This window comes from Pristiophorus japonicus, chromosome 31, assembly GCF_044704955.1.
Source record: "Pristiophorus japonicus isolate sPriJap1 chromosome 31, sPriJap1.hap1, whole genome shotgun sequence".
NCBI lineage: Eukaryota > Metazoa > Chordata > Chondrichthyes > Pristiophoridae > Pristiophorus > Pristiophorus japonicus.
Window position 1 is genome coordinate 12,308,260 of NC_092007.1, and position 15,232 is coordinate 12,323,491.

A 15,232-nucleotide genomic window follows, 5' to 3' on the forward strand; every position below is an offset into this window, starting at 1 on the left:
TGTTAAAGGGCTGACGGTAGATAGGCAATGGCAGATATTTAACGATCACATGGATGAACTACAACAGTTGTACATCCCTGTCTGGCGTAAAACTAAAAAGGGAAATGTGGCTCAACCATGGCTAACAAGAGAAATTGTGTTAATTCCAAGAAAGAGGCATAGAAATTGGCCAGAAAAAGCAGCAAACCTGAGGACTGGGAGAAATTTAGAACGCAGCAGATGAGGAGTAAGGGGTTAATTAGGAGGCGGAAAATAGAGTAAGAGAGTATGTTTTCAGGCAACATAAAAACCGACTGCAAAAGCTTCTATAGATGCATGAAGAGATAAAGATTAGTGAAGACTAATGCAGGTCCATTGCAGTCTGAATGAGGTAAATTCATAATGGAGAACATGGAAATGGCAGACCAATTGAACAAATACTTTGGTTCTGTCTTTATGAAGGAAGACACGAATAACCTCCCGAAAATAATAGGGGACTGAGGATCTAGCGAGAAGGAGGAACTGAAGGAAATCCTTATTAGTCAGGAAATTGTCTTCGGGAAATTGAGGGGATTGAGGGCCAATATATCCCCTCAGCCTGATAGTGTGCATCCCAGAGTACTTAAGGAACTGGCCCTCGAAATTATGGATGCATTGGTGATCATTTTCCAAAATTCGATAGACACTGGATCAGTTCCTATGGATTGGAGGGTAGCTCGTGTAACCCCACTTTTTAAAAAATAAGGGAGAGAGAAAACAGCGAATTAAATGCCAGTTAGCCTCACATCGGTAGTGGTGAAAATGTTGGAATCAATTATTAAATATATAAAAGAAGTGCATTTGGAAAGTACTGACAGGATCAGTCCAAGTCAGCATGGATTGATGAAAGGGAAATCATGCTTGACATATTTTCTCAAATTTTTTGAGGATGTAACTAGAAGAGTGGACAAGGAAGTACCAGTTGGTGTGGTATATTCGTACTTTCAAAAGGCTTTTGACAAGGCCCCATATAAGAGATTAGTGTGCAAAATTAAAGCACATGGTATCGGGGGTAATGTATTGACGTGGATAGAGAACTGTTTGGCACACAGGAAGCAAAGAGTAGGAATAAACGGATCCTTTTCAGAATGGCAGGCAGTGACTAGTGGGTTACTGAAAGTTTCAGTGCTGCAACCCCAGCTATTTACAATATACATTAATGATATAGATGAAGAAATTTAAAGTAATATCTTCAAATTTGCAGATGACACTAAGCTGCGTGGCAGTATGAGCTGTGAGGAGAAGGCTAAGAGGCTGCAGGCTGACTTGGACATGTTAGGAAAGTGGGCAAATGCATGGCAGATCCGGTATAATGTAGATACATGTGAGGTTAACCACTTCGGTGGCAAAAAGAGGAAGGCAGAATATTATCTGAATTGTGACCGATTTGGAAAAGGGGAGGTACAACGAGACCTGGGTATCATGGTACATCAGTCATTGAAAGTTGGCATGTAGGTACAGCAGGCAGTGAAGAAGGCAAATGGCATGATGGCCTTCATAGCGAGAGGATTTGAGTATAGGAGCAGCGAAGTCATATTGCAGTTGTGCAGGTCATTGGTGAGGCCACACCTTCAATATTGCATTCAGTTTTGGTCTCCTAATCTGAGAAAGGACGTTCTTACTATTGAAGGAGTGCATGGAATGTTCACCAGACTGATTCCCGGGATGGCAGAATTGACATATAAAGAAAGACTGGATCGACTAGGCTTATATTTACTGGAATTTAGGAGAATAAATGGGGATCTGATAGAAACACATACATTCTGAAGGGACTAGACAGGTTAGATGCAGGAAGAATGTTCCTGATGTTGTGGAAGTCCAGAACCAGCGGTCACAGTCTAAGGATAATGGTAAGCCATTTAGGCCTGGGATGAGGAGAGCCTTCTTCACCCAGAGAATTGTGAACCTGTTGAATTTTGTACCACAGAAAGCTGTTGAGATATATTCAAAAGCGAATTAGATTTGACCCTTATGGATAAAGAGATCAAGGGGTATGCATAGAAAGCAGAAATGGGTACTGAAGGTGCATGATCATCATGATCATATTGAATGGTGATGCAGGCTCGAAGGGCCGAATGGCCTACTCCTGCAAATATTTTCTATTTTTCTATGTTTCTATTCCGTAAGGATACCTAAACTGTACAAATTATTCCACGTATATTCCCACCAAGAACTTACAAAATCGCAAGAAAAAATCTTTACTTTATTCACCAATCGTTTTGTAATGACGGCTGCCATACTGTTTTCTTTCGTAATTGCTTGCTGTACCTGCATGTTAACTTTGTGTGATTCGTGTATAAGGACTCTCAGGTTGCTCTATATACCAATATATCCCAATCTCTTACCATTTATAAAATGTTCTGTTTTTCTCTTATTCCTACCAAAGTGCACAAGTTCACATTTAAGTCACATTATTTTCCATTTGGCCTGTTATTGCGCACTCACTTAAATTGTCTATATCTATTTGCAGTCACATTGCATCTCCTCACAACTTAGTTTCCCACCTAGTTTTGACTCGTCAGCAAATTTGAATTTGTTACATTCGTTCCCCTAATGTAAACCATTGATGTAGATTATAAATACCTGCAGCCCATGCACTGATCCCTGCGGTATCCCACTCATTACAGCCTGCCAACATTTTTGAAAAGCCTTTTATTCCTATCATGAGTCTTATTTCCGTTAAGCAATACTCAATACATGCAAGTAGATTACCCCCTATTACAAAACGGATAATGTTGCATAATATCCTCTTGTGAGGCAATTTATCAAAAGCGTTTTGAAAATCCAATTGCAATACATGCAGTCTTTCCCCTTATCTACCTTGCTAGTTACAACCTCACAAACTCGATTAGATTTTGTCAACCATGAGTTGACTTTCATCAAAAAATGTTTACTCTGCCTAATTATATCATGATTTGTGAATGCCCTGTTACCAATTCCGCAGTAATAGATTATTTGATTAACATTTCCTCTCCTACTGATCTGAGGCTAACTGGTGTACAGTTCCATGTTTTCTCTTTTCCTCCTTTCTTGACTGGCGCATTATATTTGTCACTTTCCATTCTGTTATAGAGGAATCTGCACTATTTCTAGAATGTATGTATGCCTTCTCTTTCAAGACAGTTGGAAATATTTGTTTCATGTCGCTGTCATTTCATTAATTCCACTTATAATTTCTAATGCCTCTGTCTGTAATGGTCCTTACAGGCACCTAGGGAGGCCACCAACAGAAGATAAGTAAAACAGTTTTTAACTTGCCTTAATGTGGAGTCAGATGGTGCAGGAATGGGCTCACGCTCTAACCTTTTGCCTTCCTCCCTGTTCCAATGGCTGGCTCGCTGTCGGTGTCAACCGAATTATCCTGTGTCTCGACCAAGGAGCTGCATCGGAAGTTTGGCATCTGAAGCTTGCAGATATAAGCTTAGAAAGCTGAAGCCCAATTTTCAGTGAGATTCAGCCTCACTTCTTTGATTGCATGTTCTATTGTGGAATATACTTGACGATCCTTTCTGACACCCGGTCATTTTCTGCTCAGAGTCGACATAGGGAACGAAGATTGGGCGGCACTAATGAAAGTCCTCTTCAACAACAATCTGAGAGGAAGAATGGAACGTGTAACATTCCACTTTTTACCGGAGTTTTTAAACAAAATAAACTCAAAATAACATTTATAATCAGGTGCCTGCTTAGTACAAGGCCTCTCCCCAGGCTTTCAGTATTGAATGAAAATCCGCTCCAGTACATCATAGTTCGGCACAGACCCGTCATATTGGATATAGGGATTGGAGGACAACACATGCACTAGCTAAGGTCTGCTTTTGCTATTCCATAAATCTGCCCGTTTCGACAGCTAATTGCTCAGGCACATAGTGTAGGAATCTTCCAGATTCTAGACTTGCTTGGAATTCGTTGGGTGGAGGGAGAGGAAATTGATTTCCTCTCATGGAGGAGGCAATTTTAAACTAAACTGGCAGTCGGGAAATTGACGGAACCGGATGAAGGCGGGGTTTGCACGCCGCCTGTAACCTTACTCCCACTGATGCCAACCGAGGCTGATATAGAGGGGACAGGGTGGAAAGGTAGCACAGTTGGATTGTTACAACTAGCCAAAGTTAAAGCTGCCTTTGGTCACTTTAAATCAGGATCGACTGTAAACCGATCTGGTGGATATGTGTTTAATCCGAGTTTAAGACAGAATATAACACATTAGCTAAACAGGAATAACAGATAGTTGTTGCCGATCCGATCGGACAAACGGCTGGTGCACTTGAGCAGTTCTCTAGCTTGTGGTCTCTTTCTATTTGTCTAGTGGTTTCATCGGTAAAGCATGGGATCATTCGAAGAGTATACGACCAGTACAACTTTTGGTTCACTCTCCCCTCACGCCGCTTGTGAGTACAACCTTGAACAGGCTACTGATATTCTCTTGTTTGGGATGGACATGATATGGGCTATCTACAATACCTTTTGACCGATAGATGTTTCCATAAAAACGTAATATCCAATAAGACTTCTGGTTCTTTGTCTAGATTTTTGTCAAAAACCCGCCCTAAAGATTTTGGCCACATGTCTTTATTGTAACACTTTCCCAGGGTTGTTATTTGAAATTCAGATCTTATCTCTTTTGTCCGTATTCTGCCTTTGGTCCCATGAAGCCAAACCTGTAAACTGCTCGCTTGAGAGTGTTATCTCCTTTATGATGTATCACATGTTTACGATGATTCCTACCGCTTCCACCAATTCTGATTCTTTCTATAACAGATTGTCTTAAAGATCACTAACCAAAGTTGAAATCTTAAGTTGAAAATAACAGATAATGATTGTCATAGTGCAGAATGCTATAACATCTCTGTAGGGTTCCAAAACATTAATGCTTCTAAGTACATCTCTGAGGTTATATTTCGGCTCCAATCCAAAAACAATGATTTACATGCAGTATCCTACATGTTGGTTTTATATATTTTGAGCCCCTGATTTCTAACACGATCCTTTCAGATTCCCACCCCGCCTTTTCTGGTAAAATTCAACCAGCGCGAGAGGTTTGTGCCGGGAAATGCCTGGTGCACATATGACTGAACACTCACTCACCAGATTGCAAAACTTTCGATAGATATGTAAAGAGACAAAGGTTAGTAAAGACAAACGTAGGTCCCCTGCAGTCAGAATCAGGAGAAGTCATAATGGGGAACAAAAAAATGGCGGACCAATTGAACAAGTACTTTGGTTCGGTATTCACGAAGGAGGACACAAACAACCTTCCGGTTATAAAAGGGGTCGGTGGTCTAGTAAGGAGGAGGAACTGAGGGAAATCCTTATTAGCCGGGAAATTGTGTTGGGGAAATTGATGGGATTGAAGGCCGATAAATCCCCAGGGCCTGATCGACTGCATCCCAGAGTACTGAAGGAGGTGGCCTTGGAAATAGTGGATGCATTGACAGTCATTTTCCAACATTCCATTGACTCTGGATCAGTTCCTATAGTGTGGAGGGTAGCCAATGTAACCCCACTTTTTAATAAAGGAGGGAGAGAGAAAACAGGGAATTATAGACCGGTCAGCCTGACATCGGTAGTGGGTAAAATGATGGAATCAATTATTAAGGATGTCATAGCAGTGCATTTGGAAAGAGGTGACATGATAGGTCCAAGTCAACATGGATTTGTGAAAGGGAAATCATGCTTGACAAAGCTTCTGGAATTTTTTGAGGATGTTTCCAGTAGAGTGGACAAGGGAGAACCAGTTGATGTGGTATATTTGGACTTTCAGAAGGCGTTCGACAAGGTCCCACACAAGAGATTGATGTGCAAAGTTAAAGCAGATGGGATTGGGGGTAGTGTGCGGACGTGGATTGAGAACTGGTTGTCAGACAGGAAGCAAAGAGTAGGAGTAAATGGGGACTTTTCAGAATGGCAGGCAGTGACTAGTGGGGTACCGCAAGGTTCTCTGCTGGGGCCCCAGCTGTTTACACTGTACATTAATGATTTAGATGAGGGGATTAAATGTAGTATCTCCAAATTTGCGGATGACACTAAGTTGGGTGGCAGTGTGAGCTGCGAGGAGGATGCTGTGAGGCTGCAGAGCGACTTGGATAGGTTAGGTGAGTGGGCAAATGCATGGCAGATGAAGTATAATGTGGATAAATGTGAGGTTATCCACTTTGGTGGTAAAAACAGAGAGACAGACTATTATCTGAATGGTGACAGGTTAGGAAAAGGGGAGGTGCAAAGAGACCTGGGTGTCATGGTACATCAGTCATTGAAGGTTGGCATGCAGGAGCAGCAGGCGGTTAAGAAAGCAAATGGCATGTTGGCCTTCATAGCAAGGGGATTTGAATACAGGGGCAGGGAGCTGTTGCTACAGTTGTACAGGGCATTGGTGAGGCCATACCTGGAGTATTGTGTACAGTTTTGGTCTCCTAACCTGAGGAAAGACATTCTTGCTTTTGAGGGAGTGCAGCGAAGGTTCACCAGACTGATTCCCGGGATGGCGGGACTGACCAATCAAGAAAGACTGGATCAACTGGGCTTATATTCACTGGAGTTCAGAAGAATGAGAGAGGACCTCATAGAAACATTTAAAATTCTGACGGGGTTAGACAGGTTAGATGCAGGAAGAATGTTCCCAATGTTGGGGAAGTCCAGAACCAGAGGTCACAGTCTAAGGATAAGGGGTAAGCCATTTAGGACTGAGATGCGGAGGAACTTCTTCACCCAGAGAGTGGTGAAACTGTGGAATTCTCTACCACAGAAAGTTGTTGAGGGCAATTCACTAAATATATTCAAAAAGGAGTTAGATGAGGTCCTTACTCCTAGGGAGATTAAGGGGTATGGCGAGAAAGCAGGAATGGGGTACTGAAGTTGAATGTTCAGCCATGAACTCATTGAATGGCGGTGCAGGCTAGAAGGGCCGAGTGGCCTACTCCTGCACATATTTTCTATGTTTCTATGGACATGCTGAGAAATGTAGTGTTGACACCCACCCAATTGCTCAAATGATTGCCAAGCACCAACAAGTAATGGAGCTCCTTATGGGCGAAAGATAAGGCGGGCGAATAGGCAGTAGGTGTAAGGAGAAAATAAGTTCGTCTTAAACCTCAAAAGTAATCGCGCTGTTGATAGTTTATTTCAATGGTTTACACAACACGTGCATTACTGCGTCACAGGTCAACAAGGTATATCACTGCAGAAAAACAAATGAATCAGACCTGGTATCTGTTGTATTGCAGGCTAATTTTTCTCACTTGTGACGGGTCGCATATTTAGCTATATTCTCTTTATTTATCAGCTGTTTTTTCAGGTAATGCTTTTATCTTCACATGTGTTGTTCGATAGAAAAAGTGACGTCATTGAGGAACTAGATTTAGATGCCACGGCACCAAAATAGTCTTCTTACTGAATTGCAGAGTCACACAATGATACGGCACAGAAAGAGGCCATTCGGCCACCGTGTCTGTGCTGACTTTCTGACAGAGCTATCCAGTTACACTCACATCCCTGCTCTTTCCTCATCGACCTTCAAAGATTTCTGTATGAATTTTATATTCACTTCCCTCTTGAAGGGTGCTATTACATATACTTCCAGCACCCTTTGCGGCAGTGTATACCAGCTCATAACAACTCGCGATGTAAACACATTCCCCTGATCTACCCTCCTGCACTTCTGCAAATTACATCAATCTTTGTCCTCTGGTCACCGATCTGTCTGTCATGGAGATACCTCCTCCGAATTTATTTTAATAAAATCACTCATAACTTTTAACACCTCTAATTCATCTCCCTTTATGCTTCCCTGCTCTGAGGAGAATAATCCCAGCTTCTATAGGCTATCCACGTAAATAAAATCCCTCCTCACTGCTAACATACTCGAAACGCTTCTCTGGGTTGATATCCTTCCTCATTTGTGGCATCCTGATTTGGACAAAAACCTTCAGTTGAGCCCGAATCAATGATTTACAAAGATTTAGCATAACCTAAGTGCTTTTGTATGCTGTCTCTCTATTTACAAATCACATTTTCCATATGTTTTTGACCAGCTATATCAGCTCGTCCTGCCACCATCAATGATTTGAGTCTCTCAAGCCCCAGGTCACTCGGTTCTGGCACCCATTTTAAAATTGGATTTTTTAGTTTATATCGATTCTCCTCGCTCTTTCTTCACAATGCATCAATTCACAGTTCTCAACATTAAAGTTCTTCTGTAATGTTTCTCATTGACATATCTCGCAGCATAAATCGAGTGATTATCCATATCAGATTTAGGGATTGTCCACATCAGTCTAAGTGACATTTTTAAAAGCGTGTTAAATGTAATTACAGCAAAACAACCTCTCTGGCACTGATAATTAACATTAACAACCTCTCTGGCACTGATAATTAACATTAACTACCTCTCTGGCACTGATAATTAACATTAACAACCTCTCTGGCACTGATAATTAACATTAACAACCTCTCTGGCACTGATAATTGACATTAACTACCTCTCTGGCACTGATAATTAACATTAACAACCTCTCTGACACTGATAATTAACATTAACAACCTCTCTGGCACTGATAATTAACATTAACAACCTCTCTGGCACTGATAATTAACATTAACAACCTCTCTGGCACTGATAATTGACATTAACTACCTCTCTGGCACTGATAATTAACATTAACAACCTCTCTGACACTGATAATTAACATTAACAACCTCTCTGGCACTGATAATTAACATTAACAACCTCTCTGGCACTGATAATTAACATTAACAACCTCTCTGGCACTGGTAATTAACATTAACAACCTCTCTGACACTGATAATTAACATTAACAACCTCTCTGACACTGATAATTAAAATTAACAACCTCTCTGACACTGATAATTAACATTAACAACCTCTCTGGCACTGATAATTAACATTAACAACCTCTCTGGCACTGATAATTAACATTAACAACCTCTCTGGCACTGGTAATTAACATTAACAACCTCTCTGACACTGATAATTAACATTAACAACCTCTCTGACACTGATAATTAAAATTAACAACCTCTCTGGCACTGATAATTAACATTAACAACCTCTCTGGCACTGATAATTAACATTAACAACCTCTCTGGCACTGATAATTAACATTAACAACCTCTCTGGCACTGATAATTGATATTAACTACCTCTCTGGCACTGATAATTAACATTAACAACCTCTCTGACACTGATAATTAACATTAACAACCTCTCTGGCACTGATAATTAACATTAACAACCTCTCTGACACTGATAATTAACATTAACAACCTCTCTGGCACTGATAATTAACATTAACAACCTCTCTGGCACTGATAATTAACATTAACAACCTCTCTGGCACTGATAATTAACATTAACAACCTCTCTGGCACTGATAATTAACATTAACAACCTCTCTGACACTGATAATTACCATTAACAACCTCTCTGGCATTGGTAATTAACCTTAACAACCTCTCTGACACTGATAATTAACATTAACAACCTCTCTGACACTGATAATTAACATGAACAACCTCTCTGACACTGATAATTAACATTAACAACCTCTCTGACACTGATAATTAACATTGTTGAAAGTGGAGTCACAAACTTTCAGATTTTAGTTGTTGATGGAGATTATTTTTAAAACAAACATTAAAAAATATTAATGTATCGTTCTTTGAGGCTCGATGTTCTCCCTCTCAATATTTTTTCCATTTCTTTATTTCGCTTTCAATCACTGATTTGACACTTTTCTAACTTACACTTCCTGTTTTAGAATCTGTGCTGTTCAATCTTCAATCCCTCAATGGGATGGGTTAATGAGATACACAGTTGGTTGTTCTGTTCATAGAGTTCCGCAATGCCTTATAGAGGGTGCTGTAATATTTGAATCTATACTTACTGCAATTTGAAGTACAAAAGTTCAATCGACATCTAATCCTCAATGATGGCAGAGCCCAACACATGAGCGCAAGGGACAAGGCGGAAACAAACATCTTCAGTCAAAAGTGCCTTGTGGATGAACCATATCAGTCACATCTGGAGGTCACCATAATAAGAGAAGCCAGTCTTTAGCCAATTCGATTCATTCCATGTGATATCAAGAAATGACAGAGCACACTGGATACAGAAAATGCTATTGGGCTCGACAAAATCCAGTTCCAATGCTGAAGACCCGTTCTGCAAAACTAGCCCGCCTCTAACCAAGCTGTTCCAGTACAGCTACAATGCTGACATCAGCCGACAATGTAGAAATCTGCCCAGGTATGTCCTGTCCACAAAAAGCAGGAAAAAACAATCCAAACAACCAATCCAAACATCTCAATCTTCAACAAATTGATGGAAGGTGTATTCGACAGTGCCATCGAGGGGCCTTTGCTCACCGATGCTCACTTTGAGCTCTGCAAAGGTAATTTGTCTCCACACTCCATTACAGCCTTGTTTCAAACATGGACAAAAATAGCTGAGTCCAGAGATAAGGTCAGATTGACTTCCCTTGTCATCAAGTGCATCACGTAACATTAGTAGAATTAAAATCAATGTGAATCAGGGGAAAACATCTGCACCGGCTGGAGTCATACCAACAGAAAGGAAGATGATTGTGATTGCAGGAGGTAAAACATCTCAGCCTCAGTACATCGTTTCAGGAGTTCCTCAGGGCAGTGTCCTGGGCCCATCCATCTAAAGCTGCTTCATCAAAGACCTTCTCTTCAAAATATGCTCAGAAGTGGGGATGTTTCCTGATGATTAAAGTGTTGAGATCCATTTGCAAATCCTCAGAAAATGAAGCCATCCATGCCTGCATGCAACAAGCCCTCGACGACATTCAGGATTGATCTGATAAGTGGCAAGTTAAATTTGCACCATAGCAGTATCTGGCAATGACAATTTCCAAAAAAAGAGATTTGAACAGCTCCACCACCCCCACCTCGCCCCCCCTCCCACCTGCCCCGCGAACCCTTTGACATACAATGTCATTCCCATCACCGAATCCCCAACCGACAACATCCTGGAGCATTATGATAGACCGGAGATCTAACTGGAACAGCCAATTAAATACCTACATTTAGATAGTATTCAGATGCAATTTTACGTACACAGCATATATTGGATATTGCTTAGAAATGAATAAAGATACAAGTTGAAAATGTCGAGGCATCTTCCAGTCTCTGCAAAATATAGCTGTAACCTCATTCGAGTCTGTGTCAGCCTCAACTCGCCACAACAGTCAAACTTATAGAAACATAGAAACATAGAAAATAGGAGCAGGAGTAGGCCATTCGGTCCTTCATGCCTGCACCACCTTCAATAAGATCATGGCTGATCATTCACCTCAGTACCCCTTTCCTGCTTGCTCTCCATACCCCTTGATCCCTTTATCCATAAGGGACATATCTAACTCCCTCTTGAATATATCCAATGAACTGGCATCAACAACTCTCTGCTGCAAGGAATTCCACAGTTGGACAACTCTCTGAGTGAAGAAGTTTCTCCTCATCTCAGTCCTATATAGCTGACCCTTTATCCTTACACGATGTCCCCTGGTTCTGGACTTCCCCAACATCGGGAACATTCTTCCTGCATCTAACCTGCCCAGTCCCATCAGAATTTCACATGTTTCTATGAGATGCCCTCTCATTCTTCTAAAATCCAGTGAATACAGGCCCAGTCGATCCAGCCTCTCCTCATATGTCAGTCCTGCCATCCCAGGAATCAGTCTGGTGCACTGCCTCAAGAGCAAGAACGTCCTTCCTCAGATTAGCAGACCAAAACTTAACACAATATTCCAGGTGAGGCCTCACTGAGGCCCAGTACAACTGCACTAAGACCTCCCTGCTCCTATACTCAAATCCCCTAGCTACAAAGGCCAAGATACCATTTGCATTCTTCACTGCCTGTTGTACCTGCATATCAACTTTTAAAGACTGATGTACCGTGACACCAAAGGCGCATTGCACCTTCCCTTTTCCTAATCTGCCGCCATTCAGATAATATTTTGCCCTCGTGTTTTTGCCACCAAAGTGGATAACCTCACATTTATCCACATTATACTGCATCTGCCACTCGTTTGCCCACTCACCAAACCTGTCCAAGTCACCCTGCAGCCTTTTAGGGTTCTCCTCACAGCTGACACTGCCCCCAGCTTAGTGTCATCTGCAAACATGGTGATATTACACTCAATTCCCTCATCCAAATAATTAATGTATACAGTAAGTAGCTGGGGTCCCAGCACTGAGCCCTGAGGCACTCCACGAGTCACTGCCTGCCATTCTGAAATGGACCCGTTTATCCCGACTCTCTGCTTCCTGTCTGCCAACCAGTTCTCTATCCACGTCAGTACATCACCCCCAATACCATATGCTTTAATTTTGCATGCCAATCTCTTGTGTGGGACCTTGTCAAAAGCCTTGTGAAAGTCCAAATACATCACATCCACTGGTTCTCCCTTGTCCACTCTTCCAGTTACATCCTCAAACAATTCTAGAAGTTTTGTGAAGCAGAATTTCCCTTTCATAAATCCATGCTGACTTGGACCAATCCCATCACTGCTTTCCAAATGTCCTGCTATTTCATTTTTATAATTGATTCCAACAATTTCCACACTATTGATGTCAGGCTAACCGGTCTATAATTACCCGTCTTCTCTCTCCCTCCCTTCTTAAAATGTGTTGTTACATTAGCTACCCTCCAGTCAATCGGAACCAATCCATAGTCGATAGACTGTTGGAAAATGATCACCAATGCATCCACTATTTATGGGGCTACTTCCTTAAGTACTCTGGGATGCAGACTATCAGGCCCTGGGAATTTATCGGCCTTCAATCCCATCAATTTCCCAAACACAATTTCCCACCTAATAATGATTTCCTTCAGTTCCTCCTTCTCACGAGACCCTCGGTCCCTTAATATTTCCGAAAGGTTATTTGTGTCTTCCTTCGTGAAGACAGAACCAAAGTATGTGTTTTACTGGTCCATCATTTCATTGTTTCCCATTATGAATTCACCTGAATCTGACTGCAAGGGACCTACGTTTGTCTTCATATCTATACAAGCTTTTGCAGTCCGTTTTTATGTTCCCGGCAAGCTTCCTATCATACTCCATTTTCACCCTCCTAATTAAACCCTTTGTCTTACTCTGCTGTATTATAAAATTCTCCAAGGTTTGCTGCTTTTTTATGGCCAATTTATATGCCTCTTCCTTGGATTTAACACTACCATTAATTTTCCTTGTTAGCCACGGTTCAGCCACCTTCCCTGTTTTATTTTTACTCCAGACAGTGATGTACAATTGTTGAAGTTCATCCATGTGATCTTTAAATGTTTGGCATTGCCTATCCACCGTCAACCCTTTAAGTATCACTCGCCAGTCTATTCTAGCCAATTCACGTCTCATACCGTCAAAGTTACCTTTCCTTAAGTTCAGGACAATAGTCTCTGAATTAACTGTGTCACTCTCCATCTTAATAAAGAAGACTAGCAGATTATGTTCACTCTTCACCAAGGTGCCTCGCACAATAAGATTGCTAATTAGTCCTTTCTCATTACACATCACCCAGTCTAAGATAGCCTGCCCTCTCGTTGGCTCCTTGACATATTAGTCTAGAAAACCATCCCTATCTCTGTAACCTCCTCCAGCACCGACACCCCTCCCTATCTCTCTAATTTCCTCCAGTCCTTCACCCCTCGCTATCTTGATAACCTCCTCCAGCCCCTACACCTATCCCTATCTTTGTAATCCCTCCAACCCCAACACGCCTCTGAGATCTTTGCTCTCCTCCTTTTGTCTTTGTGCGCACCCGCTGATTATAATCACTCAACCATCTGTGGCCGTGCCTTCAGCTGGCTGGGCCCCAAGCTCTGGAACTCCATTCATAAACCTCTTTGCCTTTCTCATTCCTTATTTAAGACGGTCCCTAAAACCTACCTCTTTGAAGATATTTTTGGTCCCCTGCTGAATTATCTCCTTCGGTGGATAGATTTAAAACCCTCTGATAGAAGAAATTCCTCCTCATCTCAGTTTTAAATGGGCGGCCCCTTATTCTGAGACTATGTCCCGTAGTTTTAGTTTACCCTATTCTGTGGAAATATCCGCTCTGCATCCAACTTATTGAGCCCACTTATTATATCATATGTTTCAATAAGATCACCTCGCATTCTTCTGAATTCCAATGAGTAAAAGCCCATCCTGGTCAACCCATCTGCATCAGTCAACCACTTCTTCTCCAGAAAAAATCTAGAGAACCTTCTCTGAACTGCCTCCAATGCAAGTATATCCTTCCTTAAATACGCTGACCAATACGGTACGCAGTACTCCAGGTGTGGCCTCAACCATACTCTGTACAGTTGCCGCATGATTTCCCTGCTTTTATACTCTATCCCCCTTGCAATAAAGGCCAACATTCCATTTGCCATCCAGATTACTAGCTGTACCTGCGTAATGAGGGAGTGCCGCACTTTCGGAGGGGCAGTACTGAGGGAGCGCCGCACTGTCGGAGGGGCAGTACTGAGGGAGTGCCGCACTGTTGGAGGGGCAGTACTGAGGGAGCGCCGCACTGTCAGAGGGGCAGTACTGACGGAGTGCCGCACTGTCGGAGGGGCGGTACAAGGAAGTCCGCACTGTCGGAGGGGCAGTACTGAGGGAGCGCCGCACTATCGGAGGGGCTTTATTGAGGGAGTGCTGTACTGTCAGACAGGCAGTACCGAGGGAGCGCCGCACTGTTGGAGAGGCGGTACGGAGGGAGCACCGCACTGTCGGAGGGGCTGTACTTCGGGAACGCAGCACTGTCAGAGGGGCAGTACTGAGGGAGTGCCGCACTGTCGGAGGCGGCAGTACAGAGGGAGTGCCGCACTTTCGGAGGGGTAGTACTGAGGGAGTGCCGCACTGTCGGAGGGGCAGTAGTGAGGGAGTGCTGCAATGTCGGAGGGGCAATACTGAGGGAGTGCCGCACTGTCGGAGGGGCAGTACTGAGGGAGTGCTGCACTGTTGGAGGGGAGGTACTGAGGGAGCGCTGCACTTTCAGAGGGGCTGTACTGAGGGAACGCTGCATGGTCAGAGAGGCACTACTGATGGAGCGCCGCACTGTCGGAGGGGCAGTAATGAGGGAACGCCGCACTGTCGTAGGGGCAGTACTGAGGGAGCGCCGCACTGTCGGAGGGGCAGTACTGAGGTAGTGTTGCACTGTCGTAGAGGAAGTACTGAGGGAGGGGCAGTGC